General features: G+C 39.2%; 1 long non-coding RNA gene across 2 annotated transcripts in view; it reads right to left on the bottom strand.

Annotated features, from left to right (window-relative positions):
* Window positions 1-22148, bottom strand: part of LOC142599415 (uncharacterized) — a 37535-nt gene that overhangs the window by 5898 nt on the left and 9489 nt on the right. For both annotated transcript variants that reach the window (XR_012832967.1, XR_012832968.1), the window contains exons 2-3: window positions 17809-17856; window positions 3859-4104 (exon numbers count right to left, since the gene is read on the bottom strand). This is a non-coding gene — a long non-coding RNA (uncharacterized LOC142599415). The remainder of the gene's footprint in view (window positions 1-3858; window positions 4105-17808; window positions 17857-22148) is intronic.

Below are 22148 nucleotides of genomic sequence, written 5' to 3'. Positions count from 1 at the left end.
GAGATCATTCAGTCCTGGTAATTTGCTATTACTGAATCCCTCAAATTGCTCCACCGTTTTCATGCCATACATCAGCCAGTTAAGGCCACATTTTTATTTCCTGTGAAAAGTGACCTTGGAATAGAATTTAGAAACAAAAATACATTAACAGAGTGGGGGAACTGATTCACTAGAAAAAGGTTAGGTTCTGGTAAGTGTTGACAATGAGGAGGTGTATAAAAATCTATAAATATTTGAAGGCTTTTAACAGTAATCACTGAGAAAAAAAAATACTGACTTTGTCATTAAAATATTTATCCTGATGTATCTATCTTATTGGAGAAACAGGCTCAGTATTTCAGACACTGCACTGTGGTAACCAGTGTTAACTTTAAATCTTTAATCACAACCATTGTAAGACAGTCATCTGAGACAATGGGGTGGAAATATGAAAAAGAAAATAGAGGGTGGTGTCTGGAAATGTTATTTGAAGGCATAATCCACTGAATTATGCTGCAACATCCCAGCTTAATTTACAGAATCCCCATTAACCAGATAAACCTCCAGTGACATGTATGGTCAGAAACAGCTCTCCTTTGACATGAGGATTAATGAAGTGGAGAAAGGAAGAAATGAAGGAGCAGAGAAATTCAACATCCAACCTGCCTGTACCCTCGCTTTAGCATGTGGTACTGTCTACATATGTACCACTTGCACTGGTAATTAATTTAATAATATAATATCTGCTCTAGAGATCTCTGGCTGTTTTTATTTCTCATAGCTTCTTTGATATTTTATTCTTAACTGCTCCTGGCCTGTCAGTGTATGTGCTAATCTATTTATGTTACCTGGCAGAGTTTCAACTCTGAAATTTCTTTGAGTTCTTGAGGTCCTGCCTTAACTTTATACTTTCCTAAACTTAAATTAAAACAAATAAAGCTGAAGCAGGATTGTTTCCAACTGCTTTGAGAGAAACATGAAGGCATAGGAATTATGACCAGCTTACTCCACATGAAGAGCCCTCATTTGGTTTAAAAACTGAAAGTTGCATGGAAAGGTTGACCCAAATGAGATTAAGTAATCACAGTTAAATCTGTGGTAGAGCCATGTAATAGTTTCATGTGTATTGATTGCAAATTAATTTCCTATCTCATTATTTGCACTCATATACCTTACATTTTGATGACACCAAGCTGAGTGGTGCAGTTGACACTTCTGAGGGACGGGATGCCATCCAGAGGGACCTGGCCAGGCTGGAGAAGTGCACCCATGTGAACCTCATGAGGTTCAACAAGGCCAAGTGCAAGGTCCTGCACATGGCCCTGGGCAATCCCCAGTATCACTACAGGCTGGGAGATGGAGAGATTGAGATCAGCCTGTGGAGAAGAACCTGTGGGTGTTGGAGGATGAAAAGCTGAACAGGACACGAGCCAGCAATGTGCACTCACAGCCCAGAAAGCCAACCGTGTCCTGGGCTGCATGTCGAGCAGCGTGACCAGCAGGTTGAGGATTCTGCCTCTCTACTCTGCTCTGGTGAGACCCCCCTGCAGTGCTGCATCCAGCTTGGGGGTCCCCAGCACAAGAAGGACACGGAGCTGTTGGAGCGAGGCCAGAGGAGGCCATGGAGATGCTGCGAGGGCTGGAGCACCTCTGCTGTGGAGACCTCAGGCTGAGAGAGTTGGGGTGGTTCAGCCTGGAGAAGAGAAGGCTGCGGGGAGACCTCAGAATACCTTCCATTACCTAAAGGAGCCTTCAAGAATTCTGGAGAGAGACTGTTTACAAAGGCATGGAGTGACAGAACAAGGGGTAATGGTCTTAAACTGAAGGAGGGGAGATTGAGATTAGATATTAGGAAGAAATTATTTTTATGAGGGTGGTGAGGCACTGGAACAGGTTGCCCAGAGAGGTGGTAGATGTCCCATCCTTGGAAACATTCAAGGTCAGGTTGGACAGGGCTCTGAGCAAGCTGATCTGGTTGAAGATGTCCCTGTTCATTGCAGGGGGGTTGGTCTAGATGACCTTTAAAGGTCCCTTCTAACCCAAACCATCCTATGATTCCAAGATTCTACAATTCCAAGACACTATGATCTTATGATTCCATGATTCTATGATGCTGTGACTCTATGATTCTAAGATTCTATAATTCTATGTTTTATTATTTAGTTAAGGGAATCTTGTGCTACCATCATTTCCTCTACTTGTCAGGACATAATGTTAACTAGTTGGTGTTTCGAAAGGGTTAATTGCTCCTCAGGTTTCCATGACCCCACGGTGGCAGTTGGCTCACTGCAGGTCATAACAAGTAACAAATGGTGCTACATGTGTGACCAGGAAGTTTGGTCTCTTTTCCTTAAAATGGATGGATGAGTTTGGTCGTTGTTTCAGAAGGATGTGTTTGAGTTTGCAACATCCTTTTATCCATCAGATTTCCTTACCTCGTGCCTGGGAAGGGGGAGGTTGAAGGCTCTCTGCTCATTTTGCTCTTGCACTTTCTAGGGTCACAATCTTGGTCCCCTAAAGGTATGCAAGAAACAGAGAGTTTCTGTGGCTCCCACCTTGTTTTTGTGTGACCGTTCAATTTAGTGGTTGTCCAGTCCTGTGTTATCTCATGGTTATAGGACAAACTGTCAGTCTCTCATAGAAGATGCACGCTCAACAAAGGCGAAAAAATGTACTATGGACATGACCAGCAGTGGGAACAGTTCTCTGATTTCCACTGCTTAACAATTTTTTTTCTTCAAAAATGCAAATCACCATCATTATATTTGAAAGGTAGAAATTTAATTACGTCTTTTTTAATCAAAATTAAATAGACTATGAATTTATTTTTTTTCTTTCCTTGAATCTTCAGCAAGAAGTTATGCTAACATTGAAACAAGTAACAAATTTCAGTATTTGTCTTACATACACCACATTTAGTTATTTTTCTACCCTGAATATTATCAGTGGTTTTTATTTTGTATTTTAAAAATTAAAGCATCCAATACATGAAACAGGATATCTTTTGCAGGTTTTAAAGCACAAAGAGGACTTCGGAAAAAAAATCAGAAATCCAAGGTGGTATGTTTTTAATTCCTGTGGGATAACTGTATTCTAGGTATAAAGCTGAGGGAGTAAAAATTATTCTCTCCCATAAACATTTTCTGATTTAGCACTTTGGAATTCTGGCACATTCTTTTAGATATTTTACTATTATCATCATACTAATCATGTGTGCAAATAAAACATATTGAATAAACTCACCAAACAACAGTCTTAAGAAATAAAAATGGCTTCTTATTTTTTCCCCTTTTCCAGACTTTGTAGTTTGCTCCAGAAAAATCATACAAGCCTTTCCCAGAGCCAGAACCTCAGCCTCCCCTTTCCTTTGTCTCTGGTGTAACCTTTGCTTAAAAAGCCCTACTGCCAATTGATTAATATTTTCTTTGCTACCATTTTTTGCCTGCAACCAGTAGAATGGCATAGCAAATGGAGCAGGTAGACATGTAATCCAGTTATCGATTGGCACAGGGAATTAACCATTTGATGGGTTGTACTTATGGCACTTTATATTTAGTTTGTATTCTGCAAAGTAAATATTTATATACATTGTTCATGTAATTTAATCCGTGTATCCGCGTGTGTGAAATATATGAAGGTTATTTATGGTCTGTGTCAAAAGGTTATGAACAAATTGAATTTATGGAGAGGGATCACTGTTCCCTTGTGATTACGGCAGTAGTTGTTTTTCAAGTGTGTCTAAAAAAAAAAAGACTTAGCCCGTTTGGTGCTCACCAAAACCAATGGCTCTTAAGATCCTGGCAGTGATTCTTTAAACTAAGCAGGGTTATCTGACACTAAAACAGACTAGGACAGTTATTAAGGTGAAGAAACTCCCACCTGCAGACCACAAGTCGCAGCACCATGCGTGAGCCGTGTTTCCACATAGAGGAGATGATCACCTGGAAGTCTGCAGGTCTGTTATCCTCACATTCTGCTGCAATGAGTCCTCATGAGGGTGCGGTGTCCTATGATAAATGCTCTGACGCTCATGTTTTGAGAGAAAGAGAGAAGTATTTGATTCAGCGAACATTTTTCTCCTTCTGGGCCAATCTCTGGAGCACATCTTTGAGCCATGTAGAAGAGCTGTTGGGTAATACACAAAGTCACCTGATGGCACAACACAACATCAGTTTCTATAATGAATGTAATCATCAACATAAGGCAGAAAAGCAATCATTTTCTTCACAAATAACTTTCTTTCCACTCCTTTGGTATGCCAGGAAAATGACAGACCCTCAGCAGACTACCAAACACCATTTGATATTCATCAATGAAAGGAAATGTGAATGTTACCAATAATTGTATGTCTTGCACTAGATGTCTGGAAAGATAATCTTTATCAAGGTATGCACAAAGTCTTTTCTGTTTAATTTCTGGCCCATTCCAATAACTTTTTCTATGTATTTGAATCAAATTATATTCTGCTACCCTTTGTGACAGGTGAAATGTGCCAAAACTTTTTCACATTAAAAGTTGCTTCCAAAGAAGTACCAGCATGTTTTCTCTGTATTTTACTTCACTAAACATTAGCAAGTCTTCTGTAGGACATGCTAATAACCTTTTGGGTTGTCACTGCAATTCTTGTTTATTAAATCTATTAAAATGTAGAGGAAAATTATCTATTTCAAAATTACTTGTTAATTATTACATATTTAGGATTTTAACAGGATTTTAGCATTTGTCTATCAAAATTCAGATGCTTTATTATATTTTGATAATTTATTTTTACAGAAATTTTGAAATTAAGTTAGAATGATTCCTTTTCTTTTATAATCAAGACACATGCTTTTAACTAGACTGTAACCTCATCTATTGCACGGTAATTATGGACGATGCAACAGTTTAAAGTATTTACATAAGCTAGTCAGATACAGTAAACAGTCAGGAAAAACTTTAATAACATCAGATTACATTATTAACATGTATTACATGTTAATTACATAATTGACATTACACAATTACATAATTGACATTATTAACCCATTTTTAGTCAGTACTTTCATGTATAAACATTCAGGGGAGTGATTGCAAAGAGTAGGTGATGACCTCAAGATTTCACCCAGTGCTAATAGATTAAGTCTGAGGCTTCTTCTTTGCTGTTAAACACTAAATCGTCCCATCATCAATTAATCTGAATGTTTGCTTTAATATAGTTCTTTTATGATTGAAGTTTGAAGAAATTTCCTCAAACTAGACATATTTTAGTGGTTTAATCTCATAATAAGTATTAAACATAACGACAATATAGGTTATCAGACTGAATGGTTTTAATAAACTTAGAGTTAATTTGCTGAAAAATTATAGTTACTTTTTTTTTTAGTCAGAGCTTGAGTTCATGAAGGGGGGAAATTAACTTTCTACATATGGCCAAATCTCTATTTCTCCAATTCAGAGAAAATTCCTGTTCACTGTAGTCTTGCCTTACTGAGGGATGAATAGGGATTTGCCTGTGGTAAATATAGCACCCAGAAAAATTATGTCTTTTCCTGGTGTTACTATCAATACAGTTACTATTCAACATCAGGCTTCATACTATATTGTTTTTGCCAAAGCATGCTAATGTTTATAAGCTGTGGGTACCCAATTCATCCTATTCATAAAGAAAGGGGCAAAAATAATTCTTCGTTACTATAAGTTAGCTTCTTTTGAATAAAAAAAAAAAAATCCAAAGGTTGTGGCACCAGGCAGTTTGTATCTCAGCTACCAGATACATAAATGATCAGATTAGGAGACGTAGGAAATTTTTTACTCTGAAGTTTATGCGATAAATTATTATTGAAGAAGTGCACAAGAGCAGACACCTTCCATTGAAGAGTCTCTGTAATGACAGATGTGGTATACCAGGTCAAACTCTTGCTTATCAAAAGGCCCCAAGGACAAGTCTTCTAACAGAAACCCTACATTTATTTGAGGACCAATGTCTGTCACCATCCATTACAGTTATCCCAGGCCTTTACATGGAGGAATTTTATCACAGAAAGTCATTAGTAATTTGTATTATGAATATGAGTTTGATTATGATCTGAATATTGGTTTCTTGCCTTTTTTTTGGGGGGGTGTTTGGTGGGGTTTTCTTTTTCTTGAGCATATGAGGAGTAGACAAAGTCTACACTTGGTTATTTCATTCCAGTTACTCTAACAAGTAAGTTTTTTGACCGCAGGTGGATTGCAAAGGGATTTTGGCAGTGTATTCAACATATTGATAAAAAAAAAAAAAAAAACCCACAAAACATTTTTCCTGCTAATATTTTCCATTCTTAGTCTCATGCCAATGTTTGTGGTGACTGTCACAAAAATGAAGGGACTACACTGATGAGAGATCCTTTAGAAATCAAACTATATGAAGAATTTTATTAAAACACGTTGTATACCGAGTCCAGTTCTCTATTGTTCATCCCATTATACAGCTGCTGCAATGTGGGTTTGAAATTACCAAAGCTGAACTTTGGTAATTTCTATGTCAACATGGTTATAATGAGTAATGGCTATGTCAACATGGGCAGCTTATCCCACGCTCTAACCCCAAACTGCTTGCAGCCCCACCCAGATGCCTCTTGGACCCTTAAAATGTGAAACTGATGTTTGAGCTCTGGCCCTCTGGGAGCATTGGCCAGTCCTCAAGATCCCAGCCCTTGTACTCTGCATGGTATCTCCTGGCTGTCAAAAATTGCCAGGACTCGTGTCCAGCTAAAGCAAGTAAATTGCCGTTGCTGGGAGATGGTGTATTGCCATTCCTTCTGGACAAAGAGTTAAACTGTTGGCAAACAGCCATCCCCTGGTACCCGAGGTCCTGGCACAGGCGGAGCACCAAACTGCTCAAGTGCAGCGTTTCCCCTGCCCCTTCATTCCCTGGCTCACAGCTGGCACAGGCAGCAAGCTAAACTGCTCTTAGCACATTTTTCACAAAAACTAAGTTCACATTCTATAAGAGTACTTCGGATTAATTTTTCTTTTTCTAAAAGTCTGTCATTTTAAAGTACCTCGTATATATGTATATATGTAGAAGAGGTCATATACATATATAATCTCTCTGATTTAAAAAGTAAGAAATCGAATATATATACATATATATGTGTGTATGTCTCTGTATGATCTCTGCTAATTTAAAGGACTATATGAAAGGCTTGTCAGCATTTTGCTATGGAGACAGAAGTAGGAAAGTGACTTATTAACACCTGGAATATCACCCACCATCTGGAGAGGCTCAACACACACTGGAGATGTAAGGTTTGGACACAAATTTCTGGTGTGTGATCCCAGACCTCAAGCTCAATCAGTTAGAGACATGATGTGTAGGTTCAGCCAGCATTTTACACCCATTTGGCATCGGTATAACCGCCTACACAAGGTGCGGAGCACTAGAGAATTAGTCCCACCGAGCTTAATAAAAGGGGAAAAAAATCATAGTTCATTTGTGAAACCCTGAGATAAGTAAGGTTTTTATAACTTAAATATGTTCTGGAACGTGCCGGTATAAAACAAAAGAGCTCCAGTACAGCCAAAAGAAAAGTATACAACAAAATAAAAACATATGGAGACTTTTAGAAACAAGCTAGAACTTGTCTTCGACAAACCCCCAAACACAGTCTCCCCTGTTCTTCCTGCAGCTAGCTAGGAAAGGGTGGTTCTGGGTTTCCTCTCCAGATGGAGAGCTCAGCAGCATATTCCCATTCCAGCACTTCGTCCAAAACTGCCACGTTATCCCGCTTTCTTTAACACCTGCTACAAAATATTTCACACTTATTCTGTCTCGCTTGAGGTACAGGGGGAAAAGGACACCGGCATCATCAAAGGTTGTGCCCAACACTGCAACTGACACTTCCAAAGCAAACAGTCCCCATGGCCCTTGCGTTACTTGCAGAAGGGTGTTTGTTTCATGGACACCATCCAAGGAACAGCAGCAGCAGTACAGGTGCTGACACCTCAGATTCGGTGTAAATGGATGGACTCGTGGGATTCCACTGGCCAGCCTTTCATTTACGATTTTCTCTCTCATGATACGTGATGTTTTGAAGATGGAGTGCTGCTGCTGTTGCACAAGCGTAGCCTCTGGCAATGGGTGAAAAGGAGGCTTTTCCAAGCCTCACACAAAGGAAATGCATTAAAAATGTAAACCATACTAGCTGTCATATATTTGTGTGTTCAGGTGGCTTATTGGGATGTAGCCTATTGTGACATCACAAAATCTATTACATACATCTGTGGTTGTTTAATGTCATACAGCTTTCATTAAATACATGTTTATGAGGTTCTCCTGTCCTTCCAGATTCAGATTAGTTCATGAGGACCACAAATCTTAGCCCAGATCCTTCCTTGTCCTTCTACTTGTCAAGAGTGGAAGAGCCTGGAAGCTGTTTTTTGTCCCACTTCAAGCAATGGGGTCTCCAAAGACCCATGGACAAGCTTGGAATTGCCACAGCTCCATGTTTGTCCACACAAGAGCCAAACCAAGTGCTCCAAAACGGTTCACATTCAAAACATTGTGTGGCAGAAAGGAAAGGGATGTTACAGATTCTGAATATGCTGTCTGAGACCATCCTCCATGGACTGACCTTTGCTGTGAGCACCAGGTGGGAACACTGCAAGAGCAATGCAAAGGGTCTGGGGTGCCCCTTAGATGAAGCCTCCTTATCTTGATCGATTAATTCAAGTATGAATTCAGCAGCCAGTTTAGATAGAGGAGTAGAGTAGAGTAGAGTAGAGTAGGACAGGAGAGAAGATGAGATGAGATGAGATGAGATGAGATGAGATGAGATGAGAAGAGAAGAGAAGAGAAGAGAAGAGAAGAGAAGAGAAGAGAAGAGAAGAGAAGAGAAGAGAAGAGAAGAGAAGAGAATTTCAGTTGAAAGGGACCTACAATGACCATCTAATCCAACGCCCTGACCAGAAGCTAAAGCATATTATTAAGGGCACAGTCCAAATGCCTCTTAAATACTGACCACCTCTCTAGTTCCAGTGTTTGGCCACCCTCTCAGTAAAGAAATGCTTCCTAAGGTCAACCTCCACTGGTACAGCTCTGAACCATTCCCACATGTCCTCTTGCTGGATCCCAGGCAGAAGAGCTCAGCACCTTCCTCCCCACTTCCCCTCCTCAGGAAGCTGCAGAGAGCAATGGGGTTGCACCTCAGCCTCCTTGTCTCCAAACTAGACAAACTCAGTGTGCTCAGGTGCTCCTCATAGGACATGCCTTCCGGCTCTTTCACTAGCTTTGTTGGGATATCCATCTTGGGATATTCTGCCTGGAGAGCAGGGTCCAAGCAGCAATGCATGGGGTCTATCTCAAACTAGTAGACTTATCACAACTGTAGACCAGGAAGGACCATATTGGAGCTTGCCATCTCTTGTTGACATCCCTATATGTCTGTCCAAGAGTGGCTCCTTAAAGGAGCTTACAGGTCCTTACAGGACCACAACAGGGTTGCTTCAAAGGTCAAGAATAAAGAGACAGTGCCGGGTGTGATATGCGAAGAGTTAATAATAGATTAAATAAAATACAACAAATTGGCCTCTCTTGCTCTCCAAAACTGAGGCAATTGTTGGCAACAGATTCACCATAGGAGCCCAAGGACTGTACTCCCGCCGGCTATTAGTGCTGACCTGTACAATGACCCGTCACGTAAAACAGAGCAGCCACACAGCTGCCTGGTGTTCCCCATGCGGATGAGCACCATGCCCATCCTGGTGGTGGTTATTTACATGTCAGTGGTGAGGGCTGGGTCCACCACAACTCCAACTAACCCTCCGCACCCCAAAGTGAGGGTCACGTTCTCTACTTAGGGGTTAAAAGACAATGAGGTGGACACAGAAGATATTTTAGGATGCATGATTTGGGGAAATTAAACTCTGGTATTATCCCAATTTTCCTCAAAGACAGATATTTCCACATTAACTGTTTCTAGATATTGAACAAACCTTTATCCCACCAATAACAAATGTAAGTATCATTACATTTTCTGTCCACTCTCACATGGAGGAATACAAAAACATAAACTGGTGTACCTTTTTTACATTGGATATTGGATATTTCAGTACTTCCACCATCCCACAGAAATTATAGTCACACAATACAAAAAATTTCAAAAAATGGTAATAACAGGGGGAAAAATATCTGTTTTCCTTTTTTTTCCTAACTTGGTGTTAACTTAATGATATGTGACATTGCTATCAGTGCAGCGCAATAAAAATGAAATGGTACCCAATGTGCACAGACACTATGGAAATTTCAAATGACAACAGCAACAACAAAAATTATACTTTCCCTTTCCTTTCTTATGCCCTTTGCATTAACGTAAGGATATGTGACTTTGCTATCCATGCACTGCAATAAAAATGAAATTGGTGGCCAATGTGCCCAGACAGAGCCTTCAAATAAAACAAAAATAAAATTATACTCTTTTGCATCATGTAAAGGATACATGACGCGAGGCACAAATTTCACTTCGCTGCCACATCACAAATAATATGCCAGCTGAGAACCTATATTTCTTTCTCATCATGAGGGAGAAAAAAAAATGTACTTCAGAACAATATTTTTCTTTAATTTCTCTTCATTTTATAAACACTAAAAAAAACGTGTTTTAAAACAGTTTCTTATATTAGACTCATTGTGTTTATACATTTCCTAAATGAATGCTTTTTTGGTAACATGTTTGTGTCTAACGTTACTCATATAAATAAAAATATACAGTCATTTTATGGGATAATAGGCAAACAGACATCTGCATGCAACATTTCCCTCATTAGATGTTATCATGTTAGCATATTTTTATGACTTTGCTGCAAAATACAATGTGCTGATTTGAAACCTTCTTAAATATAACTTATTATGTATGTTAACAACCCAAATGCTTTAGTTATGCTTGGAGAATTGTTTAATAACGGAGTAGTTAACACTGCTGTAGCGCGAGGCGATGTGACCTGGAGGAATAAGTCTGCAGACTGTGCGGGAGCAAAAGCAGCAGCTCCTCATCTATGATCAGTGAATTGCTGATGGTCCGTAGGTCCCTTTTTCGAGACAACAGGGCAGCCGGCTGACTGTCCTTGTTTGCAGCTACTAAACCACATTGCAAGTAATTAGGCATGTATTAGATGCCTAGGCATTATTTTTCCGCTAAGTAGTTTTCATCATTAACATGAAGATGCACAGTTTTTATCGATAATAGCCGGGGGAACAAAGAGTTGTCCAAAAGACCATGGTTTTTGAGAAAATCTGGGCTATGCTTCAAAACAACAATAAATGAAAGGCATCAGTCTGGATGACTCAAGTGAGGAACTCTCCCAGTTTAATGGGAGGGGGCTCCATCTTTGGGTGCTGTAAACTGCTTGCTGTAATGGTTTAACATGAGCACAACTGTGATGATTAAAAACCCTCCTTGGAAAGGGAGGAAGGGATGGAGAGTTCAGCCACTGGCAACATCAGGCCAAGGAGCCCACAGCACACAAGCAGATGAGGGTATCTTCTGGTTTCAATTACATTGGGATGCACACGGCCAACAAAGCAAAAATCAAGGAATCTGATGGGTTGATAATCTGGCCACAAAAATGCACAAATGCACTGTTCGGTCGCTGTCACATCACGCTACAAAAGTACCAGGCAAGCCAAGCTGCAGAGAGCAGAAACTACCGAGGAAGTGATTTACGCACTGGTCAGTCTGAACAAACTGCCTGTTCTGTTCAGAATGTATTTAAAGGCTTTCTTCACCGTGATTGTAAGAACAGAATGAATCCTCCAAACCATTAGTGCTTTCAGCTTGGTTTGATCAAATTGTTACACCCTCCATGCCCGGGCTCTGAAAGATGAATGCATAATTGAGAAATTCTCTCTTCTAAAATATTTCTTAAATCCAACAACAAAAGAGTTTAATCAGAAAGTTACTCCCTTTTCAGCGATAGTTCTGCCATAGCTGTTTGGATAAAATGACTGGAAATCAGAGCTACAGTCATTTAAATAATCTGTTAAAAAGCTATTACGTTTCCCTAATGCTAGTCATTTTTAAATGGCTGTTGGTTTGATTCATGAACAATACATGAACAGTACATGATTCACATGGGCAATTTTTATTAAGCTCTTATCCCAAAAAGAATGTCAGACCGGGTGAAATCCATTGTATATTGCAGCATTTTCTTTTTTTCTTTTTTTTTAAATAGCATGCGTTAAGGTTCAACTTCTCATAGACCAAAGTCGACAGAGAAGTTGGGCCTGCTGCAGAAGATCAAGGAGCCAATAGAGGCTGAAAGATATTATATAGATAATTGTAAAGATCTTGCTGCAGTTCAAGTGCTTTTGAAGTTCTGTAATGACTTTCTGCTATCAGAAACTGTCAGGTTTAATTGAAGTCAAAGCTTGCTACTTAATCATGAGATCCATAAGTGTGTAAATATTAGTGCTGCTGCTAAGCAATGAATCGCCTTAGTATTAATTAGGAAAAAAAAAATGCTTTGCACTGCTTCAAGGGCCCGGCACACAGTGGGCTGCACTGAGAGGTGCATTAGTGTATTTGCAGGGAGGATCATGCAACTTCTGGGCATCGGGATCTTCCGCTTTTAATTCAATTTCTAACTGACTCACTTTGGGGCTTGGGTAAGTTGCTTTCCCTCCATACCACTGTTTTTCAGTTGTCCCAGCCGTAAGGTACAGATTAGATAAATTGTTACCCACCTGACTGGGATGTTGCAAGGACTGAAAATTTCACTGTAATCTGAAAATCTTCCGTAGTTTAAAGTGTTCAAATATTCCTATAGTTTGAAGTTCAGCATATGCATAAGATGTGAGCATAAAGGCAGTCACCTGAAGTTTTATAACCCTGGTGGCGAATCTACCCATGCTTCCTATGTACAGCCGATATGGGGATGATTTTAAAAGAAGAGTTATTGCTAATTGCCATTTTGAAACAAACAATATATTGCCAGTTGAGCAATATGATCAAAATCCAAAGCATTGTTTCTGCTGTGTTATAAAAGAAGTTGGATTATGCAATTCAGTGCCAAAGTGACTTAGATCTGCTTAAAGAGTTCTAAATTATGGTAAGCATTTAAACTGATAAGAAGAGATTTAATATGAGCCACAATAGGATTAATGAATAAATATCAGGGTCTTATGTTACTTATTTACAATCACATTTAAAAGTGGCACTACAGCTGTTAGTTATAGTTGGGGTACACTTCATACTGGACAGTAGGCAGTGAAGTGATGTGTCTATAGAGCCTCTTGCTTGAGCTGAAGAACTCCCAGGACACAATTTTTCAATTTTGCAGATCATCTAGTTAAAGTTCATCCACTTTTCAAAGTTTTATGGAAACCTTAACACACTTTTTAGCACACAGCACTCTTACGACTCTACTACCCAACACATACCAAAGAGTTGCCCTGGGGGGGAAAAAAATGGTGTGGTTAGGATCCTAGGCGAAGCCTACTTCTAGGACACATTAAATTTTAGGGCATCCCAGTGGTACTCCATTTGGGGAAAGGATGCTTCTTTTGTTGTTGAGTTACACAGGCCCATAATCAGGTCCTTAATATGTTCAACAAACCATCAGGATACATCAAATATCTTACCAGATAATCCTCTTTGGAATCCACAGTTCAGTTATTAAGTATTCCTTTTACTAATCTCTGTAATCCTCTGTTGATATAGGTCAGTAAAACAGTGGCTATACCACATATGATAAAACTAAGTCTAGATTTTGCAAACATTCCTTTTATATTTTTTGTTATATTTTTTTTCTCAGCTGTTCCTGCTCCTGAACAGATGTGACCAGCGTTACAGGTGTTGGACATCCCAGCTCCCAGAAACCACAGGGAAAGGCTAGACAACACTATGTCAGCCATGAGTCAAGAACCATCAGCAAACTCACACGTATTCAGAAAATGTATGTGAAAGTCAAGGCTGGGATTATATGCTGTTTGATAACTGAGATGGCATTAGCTCTCTAGTGTTCGCAGCCACTGGATTAGCAATCAGTGTTAAATCTTCACATGCAATGAAAGTTAACAATGCTGGGTTTATATTGTCCCAAAAAAAAATCATCGAGTCTGTTTTCTCCTTTTGATTACAGTTCATTTAAGGGAAGAACGTTACTGAATGCTTTGAAAATGTTTTATGTGTCTTTGGCTGATAGAACACACAAAACGTTTGAATAGGCCCATTTATTTGAGCAGATGTATTAAATAATACTTTAAATGTGAACATGCATGTCATAAATTTTGTAGTCTCTTTAAAGTAGGATAAATCTGTGTATTTAAAATAGTCTTTCTTCAAAGCCATCTTTTTCTTTTTTTTTTTTTCAAACAGTCATAAAGGAAACTCTGATTTGTGCTGCATGAACAATGCCAGCATCATCATTTTAATGTTATCCATATGGGCTTCTAATAATAGATAAGAGACTACATTTGTATTGTATGTCTTAGAGACATTTAAAATCTTGATAAGGAAAGGCTGATTTCATTGGCCCCACAGTTAAAGGAAAGCAGACCCTAATTAAAAGAATTCTGTTCTGAATTAACTAGTTTGACATGTGCTAATTGACAGTTCCTGTGAAATGGTTCTAATTAAAGTCAATATGTCTTTTTCAATTAAAAGGAAATTAAGAATATACTAATATACATTAACAACTTAATCTGCCTTCAATATCCCATACATCAGCTGCTTTTTTTCTAATGTTATTGGAGAACCATCTGACATGCATCTTCTACTGTTTGGTTATGGTATCTCATTATTACTCAACAAGAATGCAGGCACTGGTGGATGTCCCCTAGTGCAAGACAAGAACCTGCCTGTACTCCATGCGTGCAATTCCTTATCTCTTGCCTGATAAAAGGTAAGCTCACCTTTCCACACAGAAGAAAAAAAGACTTTTCTCATGGCCAGAGATGTCCTTATTAATTGCACGCTGGGGCAACTATTGACAATTATTGACAAGTAAGTGAATTCAAACTTTTAATAGAAGCCTTAGAAGCAACAGTGCACTGTTCGGCTGTTCTTTCATTATCTGGCCAAGGGAAAGGCAGGATTTTGACTTTTGAGAGACATCTCTCATGCTCTGTTTCAGAACTGAATGCAGGGCAGAGTTCTCTGGCGGGAATGCTTTTAATTGTATATACAAGAAGAAAATAGAAAACATCCCTGCTTGGTAGAGCAGTGCTGAAAACCATCCCATTGTTGTTGCTGGAAATGTGACGTGGCTGTTTATAGCCGCAAAATTAAGTATTCAAATGTGCAGTTGACTTTTTGCTACCAATTCCAAGGCTCTACTGCTACTGACTTTACTAACTAAAAAAGCTCCATTAAAAATATCAGGTCCCATGCCAATGAGATCACTATCTTGAATGTATGGTGAACTGTGCAGCAGATTAGCAACTACTCATGTGAACTTTGCTGTTAATTTTTCATATTTTTTATTTTCTTGTTTTGCAAATAATAATGAAAAACTCAGCTGATACGTTTTGGGGAGAGTAGACTCAGTGGAGGAACAAGTGGAATAGTTGACTTAAAAGGTAATTAGATAGTTGCTTTTAAAAAAACTGCCTCACACAGGCTGTTAAGAACACAATCTTACTTCTATTATAAATTTTTTATTTCAGGGAATGCTACTTCAGCTGTGAATATCCAGTCTGCTGAATTTATCATAAAGAGAATATATTATCTAGCCAGATTTTACCAAAGATTGGCTTGGCTCCAGCAGTCTATATTTTTTTTTTTTTCAGGTGACTCTTTTAAATCATAACAAAACATGTATTTTTTTTCAAGAAGATGAAAATTCAGCAAATAATCATTTACCTGTGGCATTATGAGACAAATTAAGTGACAGAGAATAGAGTTTTGTAGCTCCGGAAACTGAACCAGAGGGTTGTTGAGAGTGCAGCTGAGCTTCAGAAACCATATAATATCCTCTAGGACGATTTGGGAGTTGTGATGAGGTGTTATTTTTTACTTTTGTTTGAGCTTGTTGGCTTTCCTGGTATTTGTTCAAATTTATATTAATTTTAAGAAGCTATGAATATCCAAAATATTTCATACTATTGAAATAAAAATGGCCATGTTGTGTATCATTGTCTGGTTCTGTTTAACGGAAAGAACACAGCCAGATTTTCAGGACTGTGTGACCAGATTTCATATAGACAGCTACTTAATTTTTGCAAAAGCAAATCTCAACAAAAGGTTTAAAAATTTGTCCCAAAGCACCTGCTACGCAGCTTAAAATGCCTCATCTTAAAGATAAAAACAAATTTCTTGATCACCCCTCTTAAAACCACATAGACCACTTACACAAAGTTTTGGACCTGGCAAGATACATGGGCTGAGCATCTTGATTCTCGGTGTGGATGAAGGTTTTTGGCTAGTCTTTATGAGACCAAGGGCTTCAGAAAGTTTCTTACCCCTCACTCATGCAAGGTGGGTCCCTGTGATTTAAAAGAAGATTTTAAAGGGGAAAAGATTTGAGAAAACCTGAAATAAAGAAAAGGAGTAGCTGAGATACGAACCTTGAAAAGTGGCTGTTTGGTTCTGCCAGATGGAGTTAAAGAGCCAACTCCTTTTGAGGACTAGGGATAAAGGGTCTGATGCATTATTTCAATATAAAAACTCTATTTGACCAAACCATGTGCTAAGCTTATCAGGTCCAGGAGACATCCTTGTCCAAAGGAAAAATAGTCATACATTTATGACAGAAACTCAAACTGTACCTTAATTTTTTCTTTTATTTTAAATGCAGAAAGTTCCCACAGCAAACTGGACTGGACTCTTTGATGTCGTATCTTTGTAGCCATTGCAATCTTTTAATATCTCTTTATCTAAGCTGGGGACAGGATTTTCAAAGATCATTTATATGTGTGCCTAGGAGCATACATGACTTCACAGATGCTACTCTTTTCTCAGCATCATATTTTTAACCATTGCCTCAGTATGGTGCTGGTACAGATGCACCACTGAAGTAAGATGTTAAACATGTCTCTAAATTAGTAAATAAACAAATCTCTGGGAGACAGCAGAAATTCTGACTACTTGTATTCATTAAAATTCCATGGTACTTTGCACAAGAGGAATGCTAATCCTGAAGCCTAAACTGAGACCCAATCCCACAGGCCCTTAAAATGTGCTTAAAATAGAGTAAAACTACTTGAAAGGTTCAGCTTACAGACCTGGGTGACTGCAGCTCAACACTATTCTATCCATCTGAAATGCTGCTTGTTTTTCCACTGGCTGCATTATTCTTTCTACTCTCACCTCCTTTCACCATGGCTTTGCTGTAAACTGCTAGGAACTTACTTCATATATTCCATATTTCAGCTGCATTTCATGCACAAGTGAGAGGACAAGGATAATGGTATGTGAAGCACTCAGAAGATTATTTTCCTCTTACTCCCCTTGCTAAGCATGTCTCAGTATTTCAACTCCTTGGTCAAAAAGTGGTGAGAAAGTGGAAAAGATGGAGCATAATTTAAAAACCAGGTGGCTTGAAACTGAAAACACTTATGAATGAGTTTCACTTGACTCGTAAAAGTAGTCATATTGATTTGAAAAAGCCACTGTTTGCTGGGGCATGTCAGTGTAGTACCTTTCCAGGACGTGTGAGAATCTTTTTCTCATAATGCAAACTTTTACAGTGAGGTCAGTGCTGGTAGCTCTGGAGTACTCCTTGCTCACACAGGCAGGAACAGAAACTCCTTGTCCATGTAAGGATCCTGCTTTATAGGAGTACTTTACTATTATATAAGCAGTATCAACACTCTCGAGAGAAAAAGAAAAAAAAAATCACTGCATGAATCAGAGTAGTAAACTCATGAATTACCTTGCTGTGGGTGAAGGTCTAGATGCTTTTCAGTGGAGTCTGACAGCCCTGAAAGTCAAAAACACAATAAAACACACCAAATAAAAAGAAAAAAAAAATCCAATTCCTATGAACCTTCCAGAATGCCGCTATCTTTGTCTTTGTATAAATAATTAGTGAAGCAGTCTTTCTGTTTATATCCAACCTAGCTAGCTAGAGCTGTTTGCGTGGGGAAGGAACTGCTGTGTTCTTGAAGCAAGCCAAGCACATCCTATAAATTCTAGAGTCCAAGAAAAAATTTATCTTGGCAACAGGTCTGCTCAAGAAATCAGCATGTGGGACATGGGATGTTGTGGTCCATGTAAAAACCTCAGGTTAGAAAGTTTTTCTCCTAAAGCATCTGTCCTTCTTATCATTCTTCCCTCTTCCCCCCTCCCCTTTCACAACACTTACGTACGTAGTCACATTTTCCTAGCCATGAATGCTGTGCAAGTTGTACGTCCTCTTGATACATACATTTTGGAATGTGTTTGTTTTTGCTGTTAGAAGAGATAAACATATTTTCAACATGGATTTGCTCATGAGCTGAAAAACAAAGTCATGTGGGGTGTTTTTAATATCTTGTTGGCTTCGCTATTGAGAACATTTGGCCCCAGGCAGCCTTCATTTACATACCATGCCCCACATCTTTTCTATTATTGTTAATTGAATATTCACATTTCAGTGTTGCTGACCCTGACCTCTATTTGTTTCACACATTCTTTTGTACTTGGTGGCATTAATTTTTCTGGCATTATTATTAATATCATGCATACAATTATTTTGTTAAAGTCATCTCCTTCATTGACAGCGAAAACGACTTCTCAGTGTCTGTCTCCCCCTGTTTCGTACAGACAGATAGATTAGTGCAGAAAATAACCATGGTGAAGGAGGTGTACCAGTTTCCATTTTAAGGTCCTATATTCAAGTATTCATATTTTTCTAATCTTTACTTTCAAGCCTTTATATTTTGGGCTAAGCTTTGTGGCCTTCACCTTTGCTCCAAAGTGTCTTTTTTAAGTGAAAGCAAGAAGTTAAGTAGGAAGCTATATTTTTTTTTCTAACTACAGCAAAAAGTTTCATCCAAAACAACTAGCTGTAGATAGTTGAAATGTAGCATGCAGCAACTTTCAAAGAATCTTTCCTTCCCCTATGACAGAGAAATCTAATTCAAATTGTGCCTTGATCCAGATTTTGATGGCTGTATTCAGGTCACATTGAGTTCAGAGGCAGGGAAGACTGCTGAAGGCATGCACGGGTGTCACAGCTGCTGAATGGAAAATGAACAGAAGTGGTAACAGGTAGGGGAGTCCTTACCCGTCTTGATTACCCTCCCCGGTGTGTTCGAAGGATCAGAAGAGCTCCTGGTAAATCCAGCAAGGATCAATCCCACTGGGATGCCCTTTGAAATGTTCTGCAGCTCCTGGTGGGTAACAAAATCAGCCCATGGATTGGATTCATGCCACCTGAAATGATGGTTTATTCAAACTTTTGCACCATTGTGGGCAGCGATGTGACTTTTCATGAGCCAAGAAGATGCAGAAAGCATTCAATTCTGCATGGATTGATTCTGAGACCTTCCAGTCCTGCTCTAACCCAGACAACCTGTTGTAGACGCAACACACCAGTGTTAGTTTATGAGCTAAGAGGCTCTGAAGCCCCAAAGCAGTTTTTCTTCTAGGTCCTCCACCATTTTTGCTTACACTCAGGGAAGCTATATTTAAAAACTGAAGCTGTAGGTATGTACAGGACTTCATGATAGTGTGCTTAACAGTTAGTAACCAACAAAGCTTACCACTGATGTTCACACTGTAGAAAATAATGGTCAGATAAAGTCACTAAAGATCATCTCACATAAAATATGACAGGACACTTTTATTCATGTCAAGTCCCAGTCTTTCCACTTGTACTGCATGCCTGACTGCCATACCCATGCACACTGATGCAACGCGGTTCATATAGGTGCATCCATCTACCTGTATGCCATATATTAAAGGAGCGAGATGTCTGATACATCTGTAAAAAGAGACCATGCTGAAGTGCTGCAGAGATCAGTGAACATGCCAGGCAGAGTCCAGTAAAAGTATATGAAAAGTACCCTGTAGAGAGTACTCATACTTCTGATCACAGGTAACGTTAAAATGGATAGCAGTGAAAGCAGACTGGCACTGTAAAGCTCTCTACAATGTGTAGGTACCTTTGTTCCGCTGTCACAGAAACTGCACCTCTGTCTAATTGTGTGTTAAATTTTTTGGGTGGCTGATTTAGCTTCTACACCCATGATAGCCAGGAGGGAAACCATGCTGGTGATGAGACAGAAAAAATAGGCTTGTGTTTCAAGCACAACTCAGTCTGGTTTGGAAGTCGGTGGGAGAGTTTCCACGGACTTCAAAGGGTGTTGGCTCAGCACCCACCGGACTGCGAGAGCATATCTGTGCAATACAAGAGCAATCTGCGACGGCCTCTAAGTACCAATATCTCCAAATCTAAAGCTAGAAATTTTATCTCCAGCACCAAAGTATAGCTGTATTTTGAGATCACATCCATCTTTGTGTGAAGTGAGCAGCATTCATAGAAATTCATTATTTCTGAAATAACTAACTAACTCCTGTGACAGCACATACGCAGGCAAGTTTGGAAACCTCAGTGTAAGACAGCAAAGACAAAGGAAAACAAGCATGCAAGAATTCAAAGGGAGGAATGGGTGTCCTGAAAGGATCACCTTTTTTGTGGCCATTGCCATTCTGCTGGTGTAGTCTTCCTCAGACATCCTAAATACTGCTTGTTCTCTAACCTTTTGTTATGTTTTGCCTGTCTTCTTAAAGCCATGGGAATACTGGAAGAATATTATACTTTTTTGGTGGAGAAATACCACATATCTATGAAGGTAAAAGTTAATGTAATCTCAAAAACATGAGATTAAATGTTGCAGTGGAGCTTCGTCATGTTCTTGTTTGGGTAGTTGAGTTAACTATGATGGCTTTGATCCATGCCTTCCCAAGCCAAAAAAGCAGCCCACTGACATCAGTTAGGTATGTGTCTGTCTATACACAGATTAGATTGCAAGACTGGAGCCTTAAAGTGGTCTTAAAACAAGGCCAGCTGATGGTCTTACGTGAGACCTCTTACTCAGCCAGGTTGAAATCGATGGGGCTGTTGAATGAAAAAGAAATATTCACAAATGAGAATGAGGAAGTTCCAGTCTGACCTTTCACGTTCCACATGGTTTGTGTATACGCGTATTGAAAATGCAATGTAATTTTATATTTTATAGTTTGAATCATATAGAATCAGCATAATTTATGCAGGATCCCACATGCCTGTTAAGTAGTCAGAATGCTTTTCATGAAGAGAAAGCGTATATAAAGACAGATCTGAGATATCTATATGTGTATGCGTGCAACGAGCAGACCAAATTTGCTGAGAATAACTTACTGGAAAGAAACTCTCTAGCTGTGACATTTTACACCAGTTTTCAGAACACAAGAGGACAATTTTTATACGTATCAATAATTAAGAGTGTTTTTGAAATTCATTTCATTCCTTTTCCTGTTTTTTCGGTAAACACGAAATTGCAGTTTGCTGGGATGACAGGGAAGCATTATCCTGCGGTTTCTAAAAGGCCAAGCTCAGCGATGTAAAACGACACAGGAGCATGTAGACGAGTTATGTTTGAGAGAGTGCAGCAAGCCGAGTGTGTGTCAGGAATGCCGAAGCAGGAAGCATCTTGGGTTGCAGCAGAGATGTTATGTTGTGTTTGTTTAGGTTGGTACGTGAAAGGTGAGCCCTCCCAGCCCTTTCATCACCACGGCCGTGATTAAACCATCACCTGCCGGGGACTGAGCACAAGGTGTGCCTGCTCTGCGGGCAGCTGCCAATCCTTCAGAGCTGGATTGCAGGGTGAGAGAGGACACATCCCTGTTTTCAGCACATGGGCAAAAAGATCATGCTCTGGCAAATTAAACTGGAATGAAAACCACATCTTTTCTCTGTGTTTATATTATAGCTTCCTCCTTATCTCTGCATATACCGCACAAGTGACAGCTCCCAGATCTGGGATAGCCCTCTTGTCGAAGTCTTGTTTCTCACCGCCATACAGGGTATGTGCTTGTGTGTTTTGTTCTTGTTTCTTGAGAAAGGATCTATTTATTGCCCAAGTATTTGAAGTGTACGTGCATATATTCAAGCAAGAGCCAATGTACATTCATTGACGGAACGTAAGTCCCACTCTATATAGTCTATGGAAAACATCTGCAGAATTTAATTAAACTCATGCATTGCAACCAGGGCTAGAGCCAAAATCTTTTAAAGAGTAGTGAAAA

The sequence above is a fragment of the Balearica regulorum genome, chromosome Z, assembly GCF_011004875.1.
Source record: "Balearica regulorum gibbericeps isolate bBalReg1 chromosome Z, bBalReg1.pri, whole genome shotgun sequence".
NCBI lineage: Eukaryota > Metazoa > Chordata > Aves > Gruiformes > Gruidae > Balearica > Balearica regulorum.
Note: the sequence above shows the minus strand (reverse complement) of the source record. Positions and strands in the feature narration are given on the sequence as shown.